The sequence below is a fragment of the Microcebus murinus genome, unplaced genomic scaffold, assembly GCF_040939455.1.
Source record: "Microcebus murinus isolate Inina unplaced genomic scaffold, M.murinus_Inina_mat1.0 scaf007_hap2_Mmur4.0, whole genome shotgun sequence".
In the NCBI taxonomy this organism is placed as follows: Eukaryota; Metazoa; Chordata; class Mammalia; order Primates; family Cheirogaleidae; genus Microcebus; species Microcebus murinus.
In genome coordinates, this window is record NW_027438953.1 from 658,139 (window position 1) to 678,644 (window position 20,506).

General features: G+C 64.5%; 5 pseudogenes; all 5 read right to left on the minus strand.

The window, feature by feature from the left end:
• Window positions 1-467: 467 nt before the first annotated feature.
• Window positions 468-586, minus strand: LOC142866878 (uncharacterized; annotated as a pseudogene).
• A 3,442-nt stretch (window positions 587-4,028) lies between these two features.
• Window positions 4,029-4,147, minus strand: LOC142866879 (uncharacterized; annotated as a pseudogene).
• Window positions 4,148-7,601: 3,454 nt separating this feature from the next.
• Window positions 7,602-7,720, minus strand: LOC142866880 (uncharacterized; annotated as a pseudogene).
• Window positions 7,721-13,433: 5,713 nt separating this feature from the next.
• On the minus strand, window positions 13,434-13,552 carry LOC142866881 (uncharacterized; annotated as a pseudogene).
• A 5,694-nt stretch (window positions 13,553-19,246) lies between these two features.
• On the minus strand, window positions 19,247-19,365 carry LOC142866882 (uncharacterized; annotated as a pseudogene).
• Between the last annotated feature and the right edge of the window lie 1,141 nt (window positions 19,366-20,506).

Here is a 20,506-nt window from a genome sequence, read left to right on the forward strand (position 1 = left end):
AAAATGATGAATCCGAAGAGAAAAGTAAAAGGAGGCCTGTGGAGCAGGTCTGGGTGTGACTCCGGATCCCCCAACATCAGGTGCCACCACCAAAGATTCCTACGTGTAGCCCATAGAACCCCAAAAGCAACGGGACGAGTTCTGGTCACATACTCCCTCAAAATGACATCCTGGCCTTCTTCTGGAACTCCCTCCCCTCTCAGATTCTCAAGGTTTCCTCCAACGTGTCGGTTCCCACAGAGCAGACCTTGGGTCTGAGACCTGACAGTCCAGATGCCACGCGTGCTGCCGCGTGGCGGCGGTGTCGCGGCTTGGGACAAGAGGAGGCCCCACGGTGCGGGCTGGGGCGCCAGGCACCGCGGCGGGCGCTGAGGGTGGGGGTCACCCCCACCCCGGGCCGCCGCCGCGCTCCCAGAAAGGGAACAGAACAGGAGGCAAAAAAAAAAAAAAAAAAAAAAACCAGAAGAAGCCTAAGGCACCCGGTATTCCCAGGCGGTCTCCCATCCAAGTACTAAGGAGGCCCGACCCTGCTTAGCTTCCCAGACCAGACGAGCTCGGGGGCGTTCGGGGTGGTGTGGCCCTAGACGGCGGAGGGCGCCCCTGCCCCGCTCAAGAAGCCGAGCCTCTCTGCGCTTTCCCGCCGCCGCCGCCGCCGCCGCCGCCGCCGCCGCCGCCGCCTCCTCCCGCCCCAGGCCCCGCGCCGGGCCGGGTCCGGTGTGCTCCGAGGGTCGGGGGTGACGGGCGGGGCGGGGCGGGGTGGGGCGGGGCGGGGGGGTGTCTCTCTATACACACACACACACTCACACTCACGCACACTCACACAAGATGCGCCTCCACGGCTAGACTCGCCAAGGTGGAGCCCTCCCAGGCCCCCTCGTCTCCTCGCCTGGCCTCCTTCACGTACCCGCTGCCCACCCCCGGCGCGTCGCCGCCGCCGCTGACTGCGCACGCGCACGCGCGGGGCGCTCGCCCTTTGACCCCAGCCAGGGGCCGCCCTCCCCCACAACCCCTTTCAGCTGCGCCCCCCCCCTGGCCCTGTGGGTGGGCTGCCGCCTATTCCCCCGGGCCAGGGCTGGGGCACAGCCAGTGTATGGGGCGTCTCTCTCTGGGGATGTGTCCCATGGGTGGGGTGGGGTGGCGTGGTTTGGGGGGCGCTGAAGAAATCAGTCCCCTCCATCTCCTACCTCTGGAAAACGCCCAAGCCCGTGGAGAACTGCCGGCACCGCTTCGTGGGGGCCGGGACCCTCCTCCGTGTCCTCCTGTGGCCCAGTCCAAGGGGCCTGGGCCTGGCCGGGGCTGCATTGGACCCCGACCACCCTGGCGTGTGGACTCGCTAAAAATCGGCCATTAGATATTGGATTCCAGCTTCCTTGAGGTCATTTCACTAATGAGTGCACCGGAAAGAGTTTCCTAATCCATCTGTGAGGGTGGCAACTGAAAGAGAATTTGAAAGCTGACAGAATAGGCGAGGGAAGGCATAGGAGATTTCCACACCCAGCAAGGAAGACTTTCCCGAAATGGAAGAAAGAAACGAGCAAACAGAGACACCGGTAGCCCGCCCGGAAAAGAGTCTGCCCCTGAGAGAAAGCACCCTGACCAGGTTCACCCGTGGGTGGGTGGCGAGCTAGCGGCATTCAGAAGAGCGAGGCCCGCAGTCTGTGCGGAAGACACCTGCGCTCGGGTGTGTGTGGCGGCGTGATTCACAAGCAGTTCTAGATGTTAAACCCAGGAGAAGCCAGGGAGTTCCCAACGCCCCAGGTGTCCTCAGCACACGACTGGCTGCTGTGGGAATGCGAAGCCCGGCTCCTTGTCTCAGAGCGGGGTTCCCAGGAGGATCAGGCTGAAGCTGGGACTTGGCCTCAAAGTGTCCCCTCGCATGGCCACCCCCTTCCCCTTCCTGCTCCTCTACTCCTGGTGCCCCTCCATCCAGGGGCCAGACCTTAAAGAGTCACCGCAAGAGAATCCTGGTCCCAAAGGAGCCTTCTGGGGGACCGGTGCTGAGAGAGGTTGTGGGCATGGCCCGCTGGGGCTCTGCCCGACCCAGGGCTGAGAGATGCAACCTCCCAGCTCTGGGTCCCTGCAGGAAGTGTTGGCAAGCACAGGGCCGGTCCTCCAAAGGCCCAGGTGCAGGGAGCCCAGGCCAAGCAGCCTGTGGAAGAAGCCACTTGCCCTGCCACCCCGGGAACAGGACTGCGGGCCCCGGCCCTTCCCACCTCCTCCTCCTCCTCCTCCTCCGCCCTGCACCCCCCCCCCGACATGGCACAGGGCTCAGAGACACCTCAGACTCTTGCTACCCAAAGTGCAAAGGGCATCAGTTGCTCCTCCAAACCCCCCGCCCAGCAGACCGCGTCGTCCAGCCAGCCCCCGGGCCTCCCTGGGGTGCCCAGCACAAAAGTGCAGACACCCACCGGACCCTCAATCTCAGCTTTCGGATGCTTTTGCCACTCTAAGGACCCGCAGGCCCGCTGGGCCTTCGGGCAGGACAGAGAGCCCCGGAATCCGACGTGGAGAGCTGCGTGTACGTCCCCATCAGGAGGCGGTCCCCACCTCCGCGGCTCTCCCCTTGCGGGGAGCGGCAGCCGGCAGCCGCAGGGCCTCAGGGAAGACACCAGGCTGGGCCCCCGCGGCACAGCGGGGGCACGTCCCCCCGCACGCGACTTAGGGACGGCTGCTGGAGACTGCTGCGGCCACCCTGCTGCCGGGTTTCTGGAGGGCTTCCTGGAAGCAGCGTCCACACCAAGCCCTTGGAAGGCCCAGGCGACGGAGGAGCCGGTCAGGCAGGGGCCGAGGACGGTGAGAGGCCGGGCGGGAAGGAGCATGTCAGGCCGGGGCAGAGGACGGTGACACGCCGGGCGGGGAGGAGCCGGTCAGGCGGGGGCCCAGGACAGTGACGGGCCTGGCCGGGGAGGAGTGCGTCAGGCAGGGGCAGAGGTGACGGGCTGGGTAAGGGGTAGGGTGACAGTTAGGGCACAATTCACAATCCCAAAGATGTGGAAGCGACCCGAGTGCCCATCCATCCAGGAGTGCATTAATAAAATGTGGCGCGTGGACACCACGGAGTGCCATTCGGCTGTGAGGAGCAGCGGTGAGAGGGCGCCTCTCGTGTTCTCCTGGCCAGAGCTGGAACCCGTTCCAGTAAGCCGAGTATCCCAAGAATGGACACACGAGCACCACGTGCTCGCGCTCACCAGCAAACTGGTACGAACGGATGGACACCTAAGTGGACAGAGAGGAATCACCTTCGTCGGGTGGGTGTCGGGCGGGTGGGGGGAGGGATGGGCATACACATCCGTTAGGGATGGGGTGGGTGCGCACCGACTGGGGGATGGGCGCGCTTGAAGCTCTGACCCGAGGGTGGAGGCTTGGAGAGGGCGACGTACCCGACCTTAACATTGGTGCCCCCACGATACGCTGGGACAACATGAGAGGTATCTGAATAAGAACACAGGGGGGAGGGGGGCACGGGCAACACATGTCACCTGAATACTTGTACTCCCATCATCTGCTTGAAAAGAGAGAGAAAAGAAAATGCAATAATAGAGGTAAGAGACACTTTTTAAAAATGATGAATCCGAAGAGAAAAGTAAAAGGAGGCCTGTGGAGCAGGTCTGGGTGTGACTCCGGATCCCCCAACATCAGGTGCCACCACCAAAGATTCCTACGTGTAGCCCATAGAACCCCAAAAGCAACGGGACGAGTTCTGGTCACATACTCCCTCAAAATGACATCCTGGCCTTCTTCTGGAACTCCCTCCCCTCTCAGATTCTCAAGGTTTCCTCCAACGTGTCGGTTCCCACAGAGCAGACCTTGGGTCTGAGACCTGACAGTCCAGATGCCACGCGTGCTGCCGCGTGGCGGCGGTGTCGCGGCTTGGGACAAGAGGAGGCCCCACGGTGCGGGCTGGGGCGCCAGGCACCGCGGCGGGCGCTGAGGGTGGGGGTCACCCCCACCCCGGGCCGCCGCCGCGCTCCCAGAAAGGGAACAGAACAGGAGGCAAAAAAAAAAAAAAAAAAAAAAAAACCAGAAGAAGCCTAAGGCACCCGGTATTCCCAGGCGGTCTCCCATCCAAGTACTAAGGAGGCCCGACCCTGCTTAGCTTCCCAGACCAGACGAGCTCGGGGGCGTTCGGGGTGGTGTGGCCCTAGACGGTGGAGGGCGCCCCTGCCCCGCTCAAGAAGCCGAGCCTCTCTGCGCTTTCCCGCCGCCGCCGCCGCCGCCGCCGCCGCCGCCGCCGCCGCCGCCGCGGCCGCCGCCGCCGCCGCCGCCGCCGCCGCCGCCTCCTCCCGCCCCAGGCCCCGCGCCGGGCCGGGTCCGGTGTGCTCCGAGGGTCGGGGGTGACGGGCGGGGCGGGGCGGGGCGGGGCGGGGCGGGGGGGCTGTCTCTCTATACACACACACACACTCACACTCACGCACACTCACACAAGATGCGCCTCCACGGCTGGACTCGCCAAGGTGGAGCCCTCCCAGCCCCCCTCGTCTCCTCGCCTGGCCTCCTTCACGTACCCGCTGCCCACCCCCGGCGCCTCGCCGCCGCTGACTGCGCACGCGCACGCCCTTTGACCCCAGCCAGGGGCCGCCCTCCGCCACAACCCCTTTCAGCTGCGGCCCCCCTCGCCCTGTGGGTGGGCTGCCGCCTATTCCCCCGGGCCAGGGCTGGGGCACAGCCAGTGTATGGGGCGTCTCTCTCTGGGGATGTGTCCCATGGGTGGGGTGGGGTGGCGTGGTTTGGGGGGCGCTGAAGAAATCAGTCCCCTCCATCTCCTACCTCTGGAAAACTCCTAAGCCCGTGGAGAACTGCCGGCACCGCTTCGTGGGGGCCGGGACCCTCCTCCGTGTCCTCCTGTGGCCCAGTCCAAGGGGCCTGGGCCTGGCCGGGGCTGCATTGGACCCCGACCCCGTGTGGACTCGCTAAAAATCGGCCATTAGATATTGGATTCCAGCTTCCTTGAGGTCATTTCACTAATGAGTGCACCGGAAAGAGTTTCCTAATCCATCTGTGAGGGTGGCAACTGAAAGAGAATTTGAAAGCTGACAGAATAGGCGAGGGAAGGCATAGGAGATTTCCACACCCAGCAAGGAAGACTTTCCCGAAATGGAAGAAAGAAACGAGCAAACAGAGACACCGGTAGCCCGCCCGGAAAAGAGTCTGCCCCTGAGAGAAAGCACCCTGACCAGGTTCACCCGTGGGTGGGTGGCGAGCTAGCGGCATTCAGAAGAGCGAGGCCCGCAGTCTGTGCGGAAGACACCTGCGCTCGGGTGTGTGTGGCGGCGCGATTCCCAAGCAGCTCTAGATGTTAAACCAAGGAGAAGCCAGGGAGTTCCCAACGCCCCAGGTGTCCTCAGCCCACGACTGGCTGCTGTGGGAATGCGAAGCCCGGCTCCTTGTCTCAGAGCGGGGTTCCCAGGAGGATCAGGCTGAAGCTGGGACTTGGCCTCAAAGTGTCCCCTCGCATGGCCACCCCCTTCCCCTTCCTGCTCCTCCACTCCTGGTGCCCCTCCATCCAGGGGCCAGACCTTAAAGAGTCACCGCAAGAGAATCCTGGTCCCAAAGGAGCCTTCTGGGGGACCGGTGCTGAGAGAGGTTGTGGGCATGGCCCGCTGGGGCTCTGCCCGACCCAGGGCTGAGAGATGCCACCTCCCAGCTCTGGGTCCCTGCAGGAAGTGTTGGCAAGCACAGGGCCGGTCCTCCAAAGGCCCAGGTGCAGGGAGCCCAGGCCAAGCAGCCTGTGGAAGAAGCCACTTGCCGTGCCACCCCGGGAACAGGACTGCAGGCCCCGGCCCTTCCCACCTCCTCCTCCTCCTCCTCCTCCCCCCCGCCCCGCCCCCACAGGGCACAGGGCTCAGAGACACCTCAGACTCTTGCTACCCAAAGTGCAAAGGGCATCAGTTGCTCCTCCAAACCCCCCGCCCAGCAGACCGCGTCGTCCAGCCAGCCCCCGGGCCTCCCTGGGGTGCCCAGCACAAAAGTGCAGACACCCACCGGACCCTCAATCTCAGCTTTCGGATGCTTTTGCCACTCTAAGGACCCGCAGGCCCTCTGGGCCTTCGGGCAGGACAGAGAGCCCCGGAATCCGACGTGGAGAGCTGCGTGTACGTCCCCATCAGGAGGCGGTCCCCACCTCCGCGGCTCTCCCCTTGCGGGGAGCGGCAGCCGGCAGCCGCAGGGCCTCAGGGAAGACACCAGGCTGGGCCCCCGCGGCACAGCGGGGGCACGTCCCCCCGCACGCGACTTAGGGACGGCTGCTGGAGACTGCTGCGGCCACCCTGCTGCCGGGATTCTGGAGGGCTTCCTGGAAGCAGCGTCCACACCAAGCCCTTGGAAGGCCCAGGCGACGGAGGAGCCGGTCAGGCAGGGGCCGAGGACGGTGAGAGGCCGGGCGGGAAGGAGCATGTCAGGCCGGGGCAGAGGACGGTGACACGCCGGGCGGGGAGGAGCCGGTCAGGCGGGGGCCCAGGACAGTGACGGGCCTGGCCGGGGAGGAGTGCGTCAGGCAGGGGCAGAGGTGACGGGCTGGGTAAGGGGTAGGGTGACAGTTAGGGCACAATTCACAATCCCAAAGATGTGGAAGCGACCCGAGTGCCCCTCCATCCAGGAGTGCATTAATAAAATGTGGCGCGTGGACACCACGGAGTGCCATTCGGCTGTGAGGAGCAGCGGTGAGAGGGCACCTCTCGTGTTCTCCTGGCCAGAGCTGGAACCCGTTCCAGTAAGCCGAGTATCCCAAGAATGGACACACGAGCACCACGTGCTCGCGCTCACCAGCAAACTGGTACGAACGGATGGACACCTAAGTGGACAGAGAGGAATCACCTTCGTCGGGTGGGTGTCGGGCGGGTGGGGGGAGGGATGGGCATACACATCCGTTAGGGATGGGGTGGGTGCGCACCGACTGGGGGATGGGCGCGCTTGAAGCTCTGACCCGAGGGTGGAGGCTTGGAGAGGGCGACGTACCCGACCTTAACATTGGTGCCCCCACGATACGCTGGGACAACATGAGAGGTATCTGAATAAGAACACAGGGGGGAGGGGGGCACGGGCAACACATGTCACCTGAATACTTGTACTCCCATCATCTGCTTGAAAAGAGAGAGAAAAGAAAATGCAATAATAGAGGTAAGAGACACTTTTTAAAAATGATGAATCCGAAGAGAAAAGTAAAAGGAGGCCTGTGGAGCAGGTCTGGGTGTGACTCCGGATCCCCCAACATCAGGTGCCACCACCAAAGATTCCTACGTGTAGCCCATAGAACCCCAAAAGCAACGGGACGAGTTCTGGTCACATACTCCCTCAAAATGACATCCTGGCCTTCTTCTGGAACTCCCTCCCCTCTCAGACTCTCAAGGTTTCCTCCAGCGTGTCGGTTCCCACAGAGCAGACCTTGGGTCTGAGACCTGACAGTCCAGATGCCACGCGTGCTGCCGCGTGGCGGCGGTGTCGCGGCTTGGGACAAGAGGAGGCCCCACGGTGCGGGCTGGGGCGCCAGGCACCGCGGCGGGCGCTGAGGGTGGGGGTCACCCCCACCCCGGGCCGCCGCCGCGCTCCCAGAAAGGGAACAGAAGAGGAGGCAAAAAAAAAAAAAAAAAAAAAAAACCAGAAGAAGCCTAAGGCACCCGGTATTCCCAGGCGGTCTCCCATCCAAGTACTAAGGAGGCCCGACCCTGCTTAGCTTCCCAGACCAGACGAGCTCGGGGGCGTTCGGGGTGGTGTGGCCCTAGACGGTGGAGGGCGCCCCTGCCCCGCTCAAGAAGCCGAGCCTCTCTGCGCTTTCCCCCCGCCGCCGCCGCCGCCGCCGCCGCCGCCGCCGCCGCCGCCGCCGCCGCCGCCGCCGCCGCCGCCGCCGCCGCCTCCTCCCGCCCCAGGCCCCGCGCCGGGCCGGGTCCGGTGTGCTCCGAGGGTCGGGGGTGACGGGCGGGGCGGGGCGGGGCGGGGCGGGGCGGGGGGGCTGTCTCTCTATACACACACACACACTCACACTCACGCACACTCACACAAGATGCGCCTCCACGGCTGGAATCGCCAAGGTGGAGCCCTCCCAGCCCCCCTCGTCTCCTCGCCTGGCCTCCTTCACGTACCCGCTGCCCACCCCCGGCGCCTCGCCGCCGCAGACTGCGCACGCGCACGCCCTTTGACCCCAGCCAGGGGCCGCCCTCCCCCACAACCCCTTTCAGCTGCGGCCCCCCTCGCCCTGTGGGTGGGCTGCCGCCTATTCCCCCGGGCCAGGGCTGGGGCACAGCCAGTGTATGGGGCGTCTCTCTCTGGGGATGTGTCCCATGGGTGGGGTGGGGTGGCGTGGTTTGGGGGGCGCTGAAGAAATCAGTCCCCTCCATCTCCTACCTCTGGAAAACTCCTAAGCCCGTGGAGAACTGCCGGCACCGCTTCGTGGGGGCCGGGACCCTCCTCCGTGTCCTCCTGTGGCCCAGTCCAAGGGGCCTGGGCCTGGCCGGGGCTGCATTGGACCCCGACCCCGTGTGGACTCGCTAAAAATCGGCCATTAGATATTGGATTCCAGCTTCCTTGAGGTCATTTCACTAATGAGTGCACCGGAAAGAGTTTCCTAATCCATCTGTGAGGGTGGCAACTGAAAGAGAATTTTAAAGCTGACAGAATAGGCGAGGGAAGGCATAGGAGATTTCCACACCCAGCAAGGAAGACTTTCCCGAAATGGAAGAAAGAAACGAGCAAACAGAGACACCGGTAGCCCGCCCGGAAAAGAGTCTGCCCCTGAGAGAAAGCACCCTGACCAGGTTCACCCGTGGGTGGGTGGCGAGCTAGCGGCATTCAGAAGAGCGAGGCCCGCAGTCTGTGCGGAAGACACCTGCGCTCGGGTGTGTGTGGCGGCGCGATTCCCAAGCAGCTCTAGATGTTAAACCAAGGAGAAGCCAGGGAGTTCCCAACGCCCCAGGTGTCCTCAGCCCACGACTGGCTGCTGTGGGAATGCGAAGCCCGGCTCCTTGTCTCAGAGCGGGGTTCCCAGGAGGATCAGGCTGAAGCTGGGACTTGGCCTCAAAGTGTCCCCTCGCATGGCCACCCCCTTCCCCTTCCTGCTCCTCTACTCCTGGTGCCCCTCCATCCAGGGGCCAGACCTTAAAGAGTCACCGCAAGAGAATCCTGGTCCCAAAGGAGCCTTCTGGGGGACCGGTGCTGAGAGAGGTTGTGGGCATGGCCCGCTGGGGCTCTGCCCGACCCAGGGCTGAGAGATGCCACCTCCCAGCTCTGGGTCCCTGCAGGAAGTGTTGGCAAGCACAGGGCCGGTCCTCCAAAGGCCCAGGTGCAGGGAGCCCAGGCCAAGCAGCCTGTGGAAGAAGCCACTTGCCGTGCCACCCCGGGAACAGGACTGCAGGCCCCGGCCCTTCCCACCTCCTCCTCCTCCTCCTCCTCCTCCCCCCCGCCCCGCCCCCACAGGGCACAGGGCTCAGAGACACCTCAGACTCTTGCTACCCAAAGTGCAAAGGGCATCAGTTGCTCCTCCAACCCCCCCCCACCGCCCAGCAGACCACGTTGTCCAGCCAGCCCCCGGGCCTCCCTGGGGTGCCCAGCACAAAAGTGCAGACACCCACCGGACCCTCAGTCTCAGTTTTCAGAGGTTTTTGCCACTCTAAGGACCCGCAGGCCAGCTGGGCCTTCGGGCAGGACAGAGAGCCCCGGAATCCGACGTGGAGAGCTGCGTGTACGTCCCCATCAGGAGGCGGTGCCCACCTCCGCGGCTCTCCCCTTGCGGGTAGCGGCAGCCCAGCCGGCAGCCGCAGGGCGGGCGCTGAGGGTGGGGGTCACCCCCACCCCGGGCCGCCGCCGCGCTCCCAGAAAGGGAACAGAACAAGAGGCAAAAAAAAAAAAAAAAAAAAAAAACCAGAAGAAGCCTAAGGCACCCGGTATTCCCAGGCGGTCTCCCATCCAAGTACTAAGGAGGCCCGACGCTGCTTAGCTTCCCAGACCAGACGAGCTCTGGGGCGTTCGGGGTGGTGTGGCCCTAGACGGCGGAGGGCGCCCCTGCCCCGCTCAAGAAGCCGAGCCTCTCTGCGCTTTCCCGCCGCCGCCGCCGCCGCCGCCGCCGCCGCCGCCGCCGCCGCCGCCGCCGCCGCCTCCTCCCGCCCCAGGCCCCGCGCCGGGCCGGGTCCGGTGTGCTCCGAGGGTCGGGGGTGACGGGCGGGGCGGGGCGGGGTGGGGCGGGGCGGGGGGGTGTCTCTCTATACACACACACACACTCACACTCACGCACACTCACACAAGATGCGCCTCCACGGCTGGACTCGCCAAGGTGGAGCCCTCCCAGGCCCCCTCGTCTCCTCGCCTGGCCTCCTTCACGTACCCGCTGCCCACCCCCGGCGCGTCGCCGCCGCCGCTGACTGCGCACGCGCACGCGCGGGGCGCTCGCCCTTTGACCCCAGCCAGGGGCCGCCCTCCCCCACAACCCCTTTCAGCTGCGCCCCCCCCCTCGCCCTGTGGGTGGGCTGCCGCCTATTCCCCCGGGCCAGGGCTGGGGCACAGCCAGTGTATGGGGCGTCTCTCTCTGGGGATGTGTCCCATGGGTGGGGTGGGGTGGCGTGGTTTGGGGGGCGCTGAAGAAATCAGTCCCCTCCATCTCCTACCTCTGGAAAACGCCCAAGCCCGTGGAGAACTGCCGGCACCGCTTCGTGGGGGCCGGGACCCTCCTCCGTGTCCTCCTGTGGCCCAGTCCAAGGGGCCTGGGCCTGGCCGGGGCTGCATTGGACCCCGACCACCCTGGCGTGTGGACTCGCTAAAAATCGGCCATTAGATATTGGATTCCAGCTTCCTTGAGGTCATTTCACTAATGAGTGCACCGGAAAGAGTTTCCTAATCCATCTGTGAGGGTGGCAACTGAAAGAGAATTTGAAAGCTGACAGAATAGGCGAGGGAAGGCATAGGAGATTTCCACACCCAGCAAGGAAGACTTTCCCGAAATGGAAGAAAGAAACGAGCAAACAGAGACACCGGTAGCCCGCCCGGAAAAGAGTCTGCCCCTGAGAGAAAGCACCCTGACCAGGTTCACCCGTGGGTGGGTGGCGAGCTAGCGGCATTCAGAAGAGCGAGGCCCGCAGTCTGTGCGGAAGACACCTGCGCTCGGGTGTGTGTGGCGGCGTGATTCACAAGCAGTTCTAGATGTTAAACGCAGGAGAAGCCAGGGAGTTCCCAACGCCCCAGGTGTCCTCAGCACACGACTGGCTGCTGTGGGAATGCGAAGCCCGGCTCCTTGTCTCAGAGCGGGGTTCCCAGGAGGATCAGGCTGAAGCTGGGACTTGGCCTCAAAGTGTCCCCTCGCATGGCCACCCCCTTCCCCTTCCTGCTCCTCTACTCCTGGTGCCCCTCCATCCAGGGGCCAGACCTTAAAGAGTCACCGCAAGAGAATCCTGGTCCCAAAGGAGCCTTCTGGGGGACCGGTGCTGAGAGAGGTTGTGGGCATGGCCCGCTGGGGCTCTGCCCGACCCAGGGCTGAGAGATGCAACCTCCCAGCTCTGGGTCCCTGCAGGAAGTGTTGGCAAGCACAGGGCCGGTCCTCCAAAGGCCCAGGTGCAGGGAGCCCAGGCCAAGCAGCCTGTGGAAGAAGCCACTTGCCCTGCCACCCCGGGAACAGGACTGCGGGCCCCGGCCCTTCCCACCTCCTCCTCCTCCTCCTCCTCCGCCCTGCACCCCCCCCCGACATGGCACAGGGCTCAGAGACACCTCAGACTCTTGCTACCCAAAGTGCAAAGGGCATCAGTTGCTCCTCCAAACCCCCCGCCCAGCAGACCGCGTCGTCCAGCCAGCCCCCGGGCCTCCCTGGGGTGCCCAGCACAAAAGTGCAGACACCCACCGGACCCTCAATCTCAGCTTTCGGATGCTTTTGCCACTCTAAGGACCCGCAGGCCCGCTGGGCCTTCGGGCAGGACAGAGAGCCCCGGAATCCGACGTGGAGAGCTGCGTGTACGTCCCCATCAGGAGGCGGTCCCCACCTCCGCGGCTCTCCCCTTGCGGGGAGCGGCAGCCGGCAGCCGCAGGGCCTCAGGGAAGACACCAGGCTGGGCCCCCGCGGCACAGCGGGGGCACGTCCCCCCGCACGCGACTTAGGGACGGCTGCTGGAGACTGCTGCGGCCACCCTGCTGCCGGGTTTCTGGAGGGCTTCCTGGAAGCAGCGTCCACACCAAGCCCTTGGAAGGCCCAGGCGACGGAGGAGCCGGTCAGGCAGGGGCCGAGGACGGTGAGAGGCCGGGCGGGAAGGAGCATGTCAGGCCGGGGCAGAGGACGGTGACACGCCGGGCGGGGAGGAGCCGGTCAGGCGGGGGCCCAGGACAGTGACGGGCCTGGCCGGGGAGGAGTGCGTCAGGCAGGGGCAGAGGTGACGGGCTGGGTAAGGGGTAGGGTGACAGTTAGGGCACAATTCACAATCCCAAAGATGTGGAAGCGACCCGAGTGCCCATCCATCCAGGAGTGCATTAATAAAATGTGGCGCGTGGACACCACGGAGTGCCATTCGGCTGTGAGGAGCAGCGGTGAGAGGGCACCTCTCGTGTTCTCCTGGCCAGAGCTGGAACCCGTTCCAGTAAGCCGAGTATCCCAAGAATGGACACACGAGCACCACGTGCTCGCGCTCACCAGCAAACTGGTACGAACGGATGGACACCTAAGTGGACAGAGAGGAATCACCTTCGTCGGGTGGGTGTCGGGCGGGTGGGGGGAGGGATGGGCATACACATCCGTTAGGGATGGGGTGGGTGCGCACCGACTGGGGGATGGGCGCGCTTGAAGCTCTGACCCGAGGGTGGAGGCTTGGAGAGGGCGACGTACCCGACCTTAACATTGGTGCCCCCACGATACGCTGGGACAACATGAGAGGTATCTGAATAAGAACACAGGGGGGAGGGGGGCACGGGCAACACATGTCACCTGAATACTTGTACTCCCATCATCTGCTTGAAAAGAGAGAGAAAAGAAAATGCAATAATAGAGGTAAGAGACACTTTTTAAAAATGATGAATCCGAAGAGAAAAGTAAAAGGAGGCCTGTGGAGCAGGTCTGGGTGTGACTCCGGATCCCCCAACATCAGGTGCCACCACCAAAGATTCCTACGTGTAGCCCATAGAACCCCAAAAGCAACGGGACGAGTTCTGGTCACATACTCCCTCAAAATGACATCCTGGCCTTCTTCTGGAACTCCCTCCCCTCTCAGACTCTCAAGGTTTCCTCCAACGTGTCGGTTCCCACAGAGCAGACCTTGGGTCTGAGACCTGACAGTCCAGATGCCACGCGTGCTGCCGCGTGGCGGCGGTGTCGCGGCTTGGGACAAGAGGAGGTCCCACGGTGCGGGCTGGGGCGCCAGGCAACGCGGCGGGCGCTGAGGGTGGGGGTCACCCCCACCCCGGGCCGCCGCCGCGCTCCCAGAAAGGGAACAGAACAGGAGGCAAAAAAAAAAAAAAAAAAAAAAAAAACCAGAAGAAGCCTAAGGCACCCGGTATTCCCAGGCGGTCTCCCATCCAAGTACTAAGGAGGCCCGACCCTGCTTAGCTTCCCAGACCAGACGAGCTCGGGGGCGTTCGGGGTGGTGTGGCCCTAGACGGCGGAGGGCGCCCCTGCCCCGCTCAAGAAGCCGAGCCTCTCTGCGCTTTCCCCCCGCCGCCGCCGCCGCCGCCGCCGCCGCCGCCGCCTCCTCCCGCCCCAGGCCCCGCGCCGGGCCGGGTCCGGTGTGCTCCGAGGGTCGGGGGTGACGGGCGGGGCGGGGCGGGGCGGGGCGGGGCGGGGGGGTGTCTCTCTATACACACACACACACTCACACTCACGCACACTCACACAAGATGCGCCTCCACGGCTGGACTCGCCAAGGTGGAGCCCTCCCAGCCCCCCTCGTCTCCTCGCCTGGCCTCCTTCACGTACCCGCTGCCCACCCCCGGCGCCTCGCTGCCGCTGACTGTGCACGCGCACGCCCTTTGACCCCAGCCAGGGGCCGCCCTCCGCCACAACCCCTTTCAGCTGCGGCCCCCCTCGCCCTGTGGGTGGGCTGCCGCCTATTCCCCCGGGCCAGGGCTGGGGCACAGCCAGTGTATGGGGCGTCTCTCTCTGGGGATGTGTCCCATGGGTGGGGTGGGGTGGCGTGGTTTGGGGGGCGCTGAAGAAATCAGTCCCCTCCATCTCCTACCTCTGGAAAACTCCTAAGCCCGTGGAGAACTGCCAGCACCGCTTCGTGGGGGCCGGGACCCTCCTCCGTGTCCTCCTGTGGCCCAGTCCAAGGGGCCTGGGCCTGGCCGGGGCTGCATTGGACCCCGACCACCCTGGCGTGTGGACTCGCTAAAAATCGGCCATTAGATATTGGATTCCAGCTTCCTTGAGGTCATTTCACTAATGAGTGCACCGGAAAGAGTTTCCTAATCCATCTGTGAGGGTGGCAACTGAAAGAGAATTTGAAAGCTGACAGAATAGGCGAGGGAAGGCATAGGAGATTTCCACACCCAGCAAGGAAGACTTTCCCGAAATGGAAGAAAGAAACGAGCAAACAGAGACACCGGTAGCCCGCCCGGAAAAGAGTCTGCCCCTGAGAGAAAGCACCCTGACCAGGTTCACCCGTGGGTGGGTGGCGAGCTAGCGGCATTCAGAAGAGCGAGGCCCGCAGTCTGTGCGGAAGACACCTGCGCTCGGGTGTGTGTGGCGGCGCGATTCCCAAGCAGCTCTAGATGTTAAACCAAGGAGAAGCCAGGGAGTTCCCAACGCCCCAGGTGTCCTCAGCCCACGACTGGCTGCTGTGGGAATGCGAAGCCCGGCTCCTTGTCTCAGAGCGGGGTTCCCAGGAGGATCAGGCTGAAGCTGGGACTTGGCCTCAAAGTGTCCCCTCGCATGGCCACCCCCTTCCCCTTCCTGCTCCTCTACTCCTGGTGCCCCTCCATCCAGGGGCCAGACCTTAAAGAGTCACCGCAAGAGAATCCTGGTCCCAAAGGAGCCTTCTGGGGGACCGGTGCTGAGAGAGGTTGTGGGCATGGCCCGCTGGGGCTCTGCCCGACCCAGGGCTGAGAGATGCCACCTCCCAGCTCTGGGTCCCTGCAGGAAGTGTTGGCAAGCACAGGGCCGGTCCTCCAAAGGCCCAGGTGCAGGGAGCCCAGGCCAAGCAGCCTGTGGAAGAAGCCACTTGCCGTGCCACCCCGGGAACAGGACTGCAGGCCCCGGCCCTTCCCACCTCCTCCTCCTCCTCCTCCTCCTCCCCCCCGCCCCGCCCCCACAGGGCACAGGGCTCAGAGACACCTCAGACTCTTGCTACCCAAAGTGCAAAGGGCATCAGTTGCTCCTCCAACCCCCCCCCCCACCGCCCAGCAGACCACGTTGTCCAGCCAGCCCCCGGGCCTCCCTGGGGTGCCCAGCACAAAAGTGCAGACACCCACCGGACCCTGAGTCTCAGTTTTCGGAGGTTTTTGCCACTCTAAGGACCCGCAGGCCAGCTGGGCCTTCGGGCAGGACAGAGAGCCCCGGAATCCGACGTGGAGAGCTGCGTGTACGTCCCCATCAGGAGGCGGTCCCCACATCCGCGGCTCTCCCCTTGCGGGTAGCGGCAGCCCAGCCGGCAGCCGCAGGGCGGGCGCTGAGGGTGGGGGTCACCCCCACCCCGGGCCGCCGCCGTGCTCCCAGAAAGGGAACAGAACAAGAGGCAAAAAAAAAAACAAAAAAAACAAAAACCAGAAGAAGCCTAAGGCACCCGGTATTCCCAGGCGGTCTCCCATCCAAGTACTAAGGAGGCGCGACCCTGCTTAGCTTCCCAGACCAGACGAGCTCTGGGGCGTTCGGGGTGGTGTGGCCCTAGACGGCGGAGGGCGCCCCTGCCCCGCTCAAGAAGCCGAGCCTCTCTGCGCTTTCCCGCTGCCGCCGCCGCCGCCGCCGCCGCCGCCGCCGCCGCCGTCGCCGCCGCCGCCGCCGCCGCTGCCGCCTCCTCCCGCCCCAGGCCCCGCGCCGGGCCGGGTCCGGTGTGCTCCGAGGGTCGGGGGTGACGGGCGGGGCGGGTCGGGTGGGGCGGGGCGGGGGGGTGTCTCTCTATACACACACACACACTCACACTCACGCACACTCACACAAGATGCGCCTCCACGGCTGGACTCGCCAAGGTGGAGCCCTCCCAGGCCCCCTCGTCTCCTCGCCTGGCCTCCTTCACGTACCCGCTGCCCACCCCCGGCGCGTCGCCGCCGCTGACTGCGCACGCGCACGCGCGGGGCGCTCGCCCTTTGACCCCAGCCAGGGGCCGCCCTCCCCCACAACCCCTTTCAGCTGCGCCCCCCCCCTCGCCCTGTGGGTGGGCTGCCGCCTATTTCCCCGGGCCAGGGCTGGGGCACAGCCAGTGTATGGGGCGTCTCTCTCTGGGGATGTGTCCCATGGGTGGGGTGGGGTGGCGTGGTTTGGGGGGCGCTGAAGAAATCAGTCCCCTCCATCTCCTACCTCTGGAAAACGCCCAAGCCCGTGGAGAACTGCCGGCACCGCTTCGTGGGGGCCGGGACCCTCCTCCGTGTCCTCCTGTGGCCCAGTCCAAGGGGCCTGGGCCTGGCCGGGGCTGCATTGGACCCCGACCACCCTGGCGTGTGGACTCGCTAAAAATCGGCCATTAGATATTGGATTCCAGCTTCCTTGAGGTCATTTCACTAATGAGTGCACCGGAAAGAGTTTCCTAATCCATCTGTGAGGGTGGCAACTGAAAGAGAATTTGAAAGCTGACAGAATAGGCGAGGGAAGGCATAGGAGATTTCCACACCCAGCAAGGAAGACTTTCCCGAAATGGAAGAAAGAAACGAGCAAACAGAGACACCGGTAGCCCGCCCGGAAAAGAGTCTGCCCCTGAGAGAAAGCACCCTGACCAGGTTCACCCGTGGGTGGGTGGCGAGCTAGCGGCATTCAGAAGAGCGAGGCCCGCAGTCTGTGCGGAAGACACCTGCGCTCGGGTGTGTGTGGCGGCGTGATTCACAAGCAGTTCTAGATGTTAAACGCAGGAGAAGCCAGGGAGTTCCCAACGCCCCAGGTGTCCTCAGCACACGACTGGCTGCTGTGGGAATGCGAAGCCCGGCTCCTTGTCTCAGAGCGGGGTTCCCAGGAGGATCAGGCTGAAGCTGGGACTTGGCCTCAAAGTGTCCCCTCGCATGGCCACCCCCTTCCCCTTCCTGCTCCTCTACTCCTGGTGCCCCTCCATCCAGGGGCCAGACCTTAAAGAGTCACCGCAAGAGAATCCTGGTCCCAAAGGAGCCTTCTGGGGGACCGGTGCTGAGAGAGGTTGTGGGCATGGCCCGCTGGGGCTCTGCCCGACCCAGGGCTGAGAGATGCAACCTCCCAGCTCTGGGTCCCTGCAGGAAGTGTTGGCAAGCACAGGGCCGGTCCTCCAAAGGCCCAGGTGCAGGGAGCCCAGGCCAAGCAGCCTGTGGAAGAAGCCACTTGCCCTGCCACCCCGGGAACAGGACTGCGGGCCCCGGCCCTTCCCACCTCCTCCTCCTCCTCCTCCTCCGCCCTGCACCCCCCCCCGACATGGCACAGGGCTCAGAGACACCTCAGACTCTTGCTACCCAAAGTGCAAAGGGCATCAGTTGCTCCTCCAAACCCCCCGCCCAGCAGACCGCGTCGTCCAGCCAGCCCCCGGGCCTCCCTGGGGTGCCCAGCACAAAAGTGCAGACACCCACCGGACCCTCAATCTCAGCTTTCGGATGCTTTTGCCACTCTAAGGACCCGCAGGCCCGCTGGGCCTTCGGGCAGGACAGAGAGCCCCGGAATCCGACGTGGAGAGCTGCGTGTACGTCCCCATCAGGAGGCGGTCCCCACCTCCGCGGCTCTCCCCTTGCGGGGAGCGGCAGCCGGCAGCCGCAGGGCCTCAGGGAAGACACCAGGCTGGGCCCCCGCGGCACAGCGGGGGCACGTCCCCCCGCACGCGACTTAGGGACGGCTGCTGGAGACTGCTGCGGCCACCCTGCTGCCGGGTTTCTGGAGGGCTTCCTGGAAGCAGCGTCCACACCAAGCCCTTGGAAGGCCCAGGCGACGGAGGAGCCGGTCAGGCAGGGGCCGAGGACGGTGAGAGGCCGGGCGGGAAGGAGCATGTCAGGCCGGGGCAGAGGACGGTGACACGCCGGGCGGGGAGGAGCCGGTCAGGCGGGGGCCCAGGACAGTGACGGGCCTGGCCGGGGAGGAGTGCGTCAGGCAGGGGCAGAGGTGACGGGCTGGGTAAGGGGTAGGGTGACAGTTAGGGCACAATTCACAATCCCAAAGATGTGGAAGCGACCCGAGTGCCCATCCATCCAGGAGTGCATTAATAAAATGTGGCGCGTGGACACCACGGAGTGCCATTCGGCTGTGAGGAGCAGCGGTGAGAGGGCACCTCTCGTGTTCTCCTGGCCAGAGCTGGAACCCGTTCCAGTAAGCCGAGTATCCCAAGAATGGACACACGAGCACCACGTGCTCGCGCTCACCAGCAAACTGGTACGAACGGATGGACACCTAAGTGGACAGAGAGGAATCACCTTCGTCGGGTGGGTGTCGGGCGGGTGGGGGGAGGGATGGGCATACACATCCGTTAGGGATGGGGTGGGTGCGCACCGACTGGGGGATGGGCGCGCTTGAAGCTCTGACCCGAGGGTGGAGGCTTGGAGAGGGCGACGTACCCGACCTTAACATTGGTGCCCCCACGATACGCTGGGACAACATGAGAGGTATCTGAATAAGAACACAGGGGGGAGGGGGGCACGGGCAACACATGTCACCTGAATACTTGTACTCCCATCATCTGCTTGAAAAGAGAGAGAAAAGAAAATGCAATAATAGAGGTAAGAGACACTTTTTAAAAATGATGAATCCGAAGAGAAAAGTAAAAGGAGGCCTGTGGAGCAGGTCTGGGTGTGACTCCGGATCCCCCAACATCAGGTGCCACCACCAAAGATTCCTACGTGTAGCCCATAGAACCCCAAAAGCAACGGGACGAGTTCTGGTCACATACTCCCTCAAAATGACATCCTGGCCTTCTTCTGGAACTCCCTCCCCTCTCAGACTCTCAAGGTTTCCTCCAACGTGTCGGTTCCCACAGAGCAGACCTTGGGTCTGAGACCTGACAGTCCAGATGCCACGCGTGCTGCCGCGTGGCGGCGGTGTCGCGGCTTGGGACAAGAGGAGGTCCCACGGTGCGGGCTGGGGCGCCAGGCAACGCGGCGGGCGCTGAGGGTGGGGGTCACCCCCACCCCGGGCCGCCGCCGCGCTCCCAGAAAGGGAACAGAACAGGAGGCAAAAAAAAAAAAAAAAAAAAAAAAAACCAGAAGAAGCCTAAGGCACCCGGTATTCCCAGGCGGTCTCCCATCCAAGTACTAAGGAGGCCCGACCCTGCTTAGCTTCCCAGACCAGACGAGCTCGGGGGCGTTCGGGGTGGTGTGGCCCTAGACGGCGGAGGGCGCCCCTGCCCCGCTCAAGAAGCCGAGCCTCTCTGCGCTTTCCCCCCGCCGCCGCCGCCGCCGCCGCCGCCGCCGCCGCCTCCTCCCGCCCCAGGCCCCGCGCCGGGCCGGGTCCGGTGTGCTCCGAGGGTCGGGGGTGACGGGCGGGGCGGGGCGGGGCGGGGCGGGGCGGGGGGGTGTCTCTCTATACACACACACACACTCACACTCACGCACACTCACACAAGATGCGCCTCCACGGCTGGACTCGCCAAGGTGGAGCCCTCCCAGCCCCCCTCGTCTCCTCGCCTGGCCTCCTTCACGTACCCGCTGCCCACCCCCGGCGCCTCGCTGCCGCTGACTGTGCACGCGCACGCCCTTTGACCCCAGCCAGGGGCCGCCCTCCGCCACAACCCCTTTCAGCTGCGGCCCCCCTCGCCCTGTGGGTGGGCTGCCGCCTATTCCCCCGGGCCAGGGCTGGGGCACAGCCAGTGTATGGGGCGTCTCTCTCTGGGGATGTGTCCCATGGGTGGGGTGGGGTGGCGTGGTTTGGGGGGCGCTGAAGAAATCAGTCCCCTCCATCTCCTACCTCTGGAAAACTCCTAAGCCCGTGGAGAACTGCCAGCACCGCTTCGTGGGGGCCGGGACCCTCCTCCGTGTCCTCCTGTGGCCCAGTCCAAGGGGCCTGGGCCTGGCCGGGGCTGCATTGGACCCCGACCACCCTGGCGTGTGGACTCGCTAAAAATCGGCCATTAGATATTGGATTCCAGCTTCCTTGAGGTCATTTCACTAATGAGTGCACCGGAAAGAGTTTCCTAATCCATCTGTGAGGGTGGCAACTGAAAGAGAATTTGAAAGCTGACAGAATAGGCGAGGGAAGGCATAGGAGATTTCCACACCCAGCAAGGAAGACTTTCCCGAAATGGAAGAAAGAAACGAGCAAACAGAGACACCGGTAGCCCGCCCGGAAAAGAGTCTGCCCCTGAGAGAAAGCACCCTGACCAGGTTCACCCGTGGGTGGGTGGCGAGCTAGCGGCATTCAGAAGAGCGAGGCCCGCAGTCTGTGCGGAAGACACCTGCGCTCGGGTGTGTGTGGCGGCGCGATTCCCAAGCAGCTCTAGATGTTAAACCAAGGAGAAGCCAGGGAGTTCCC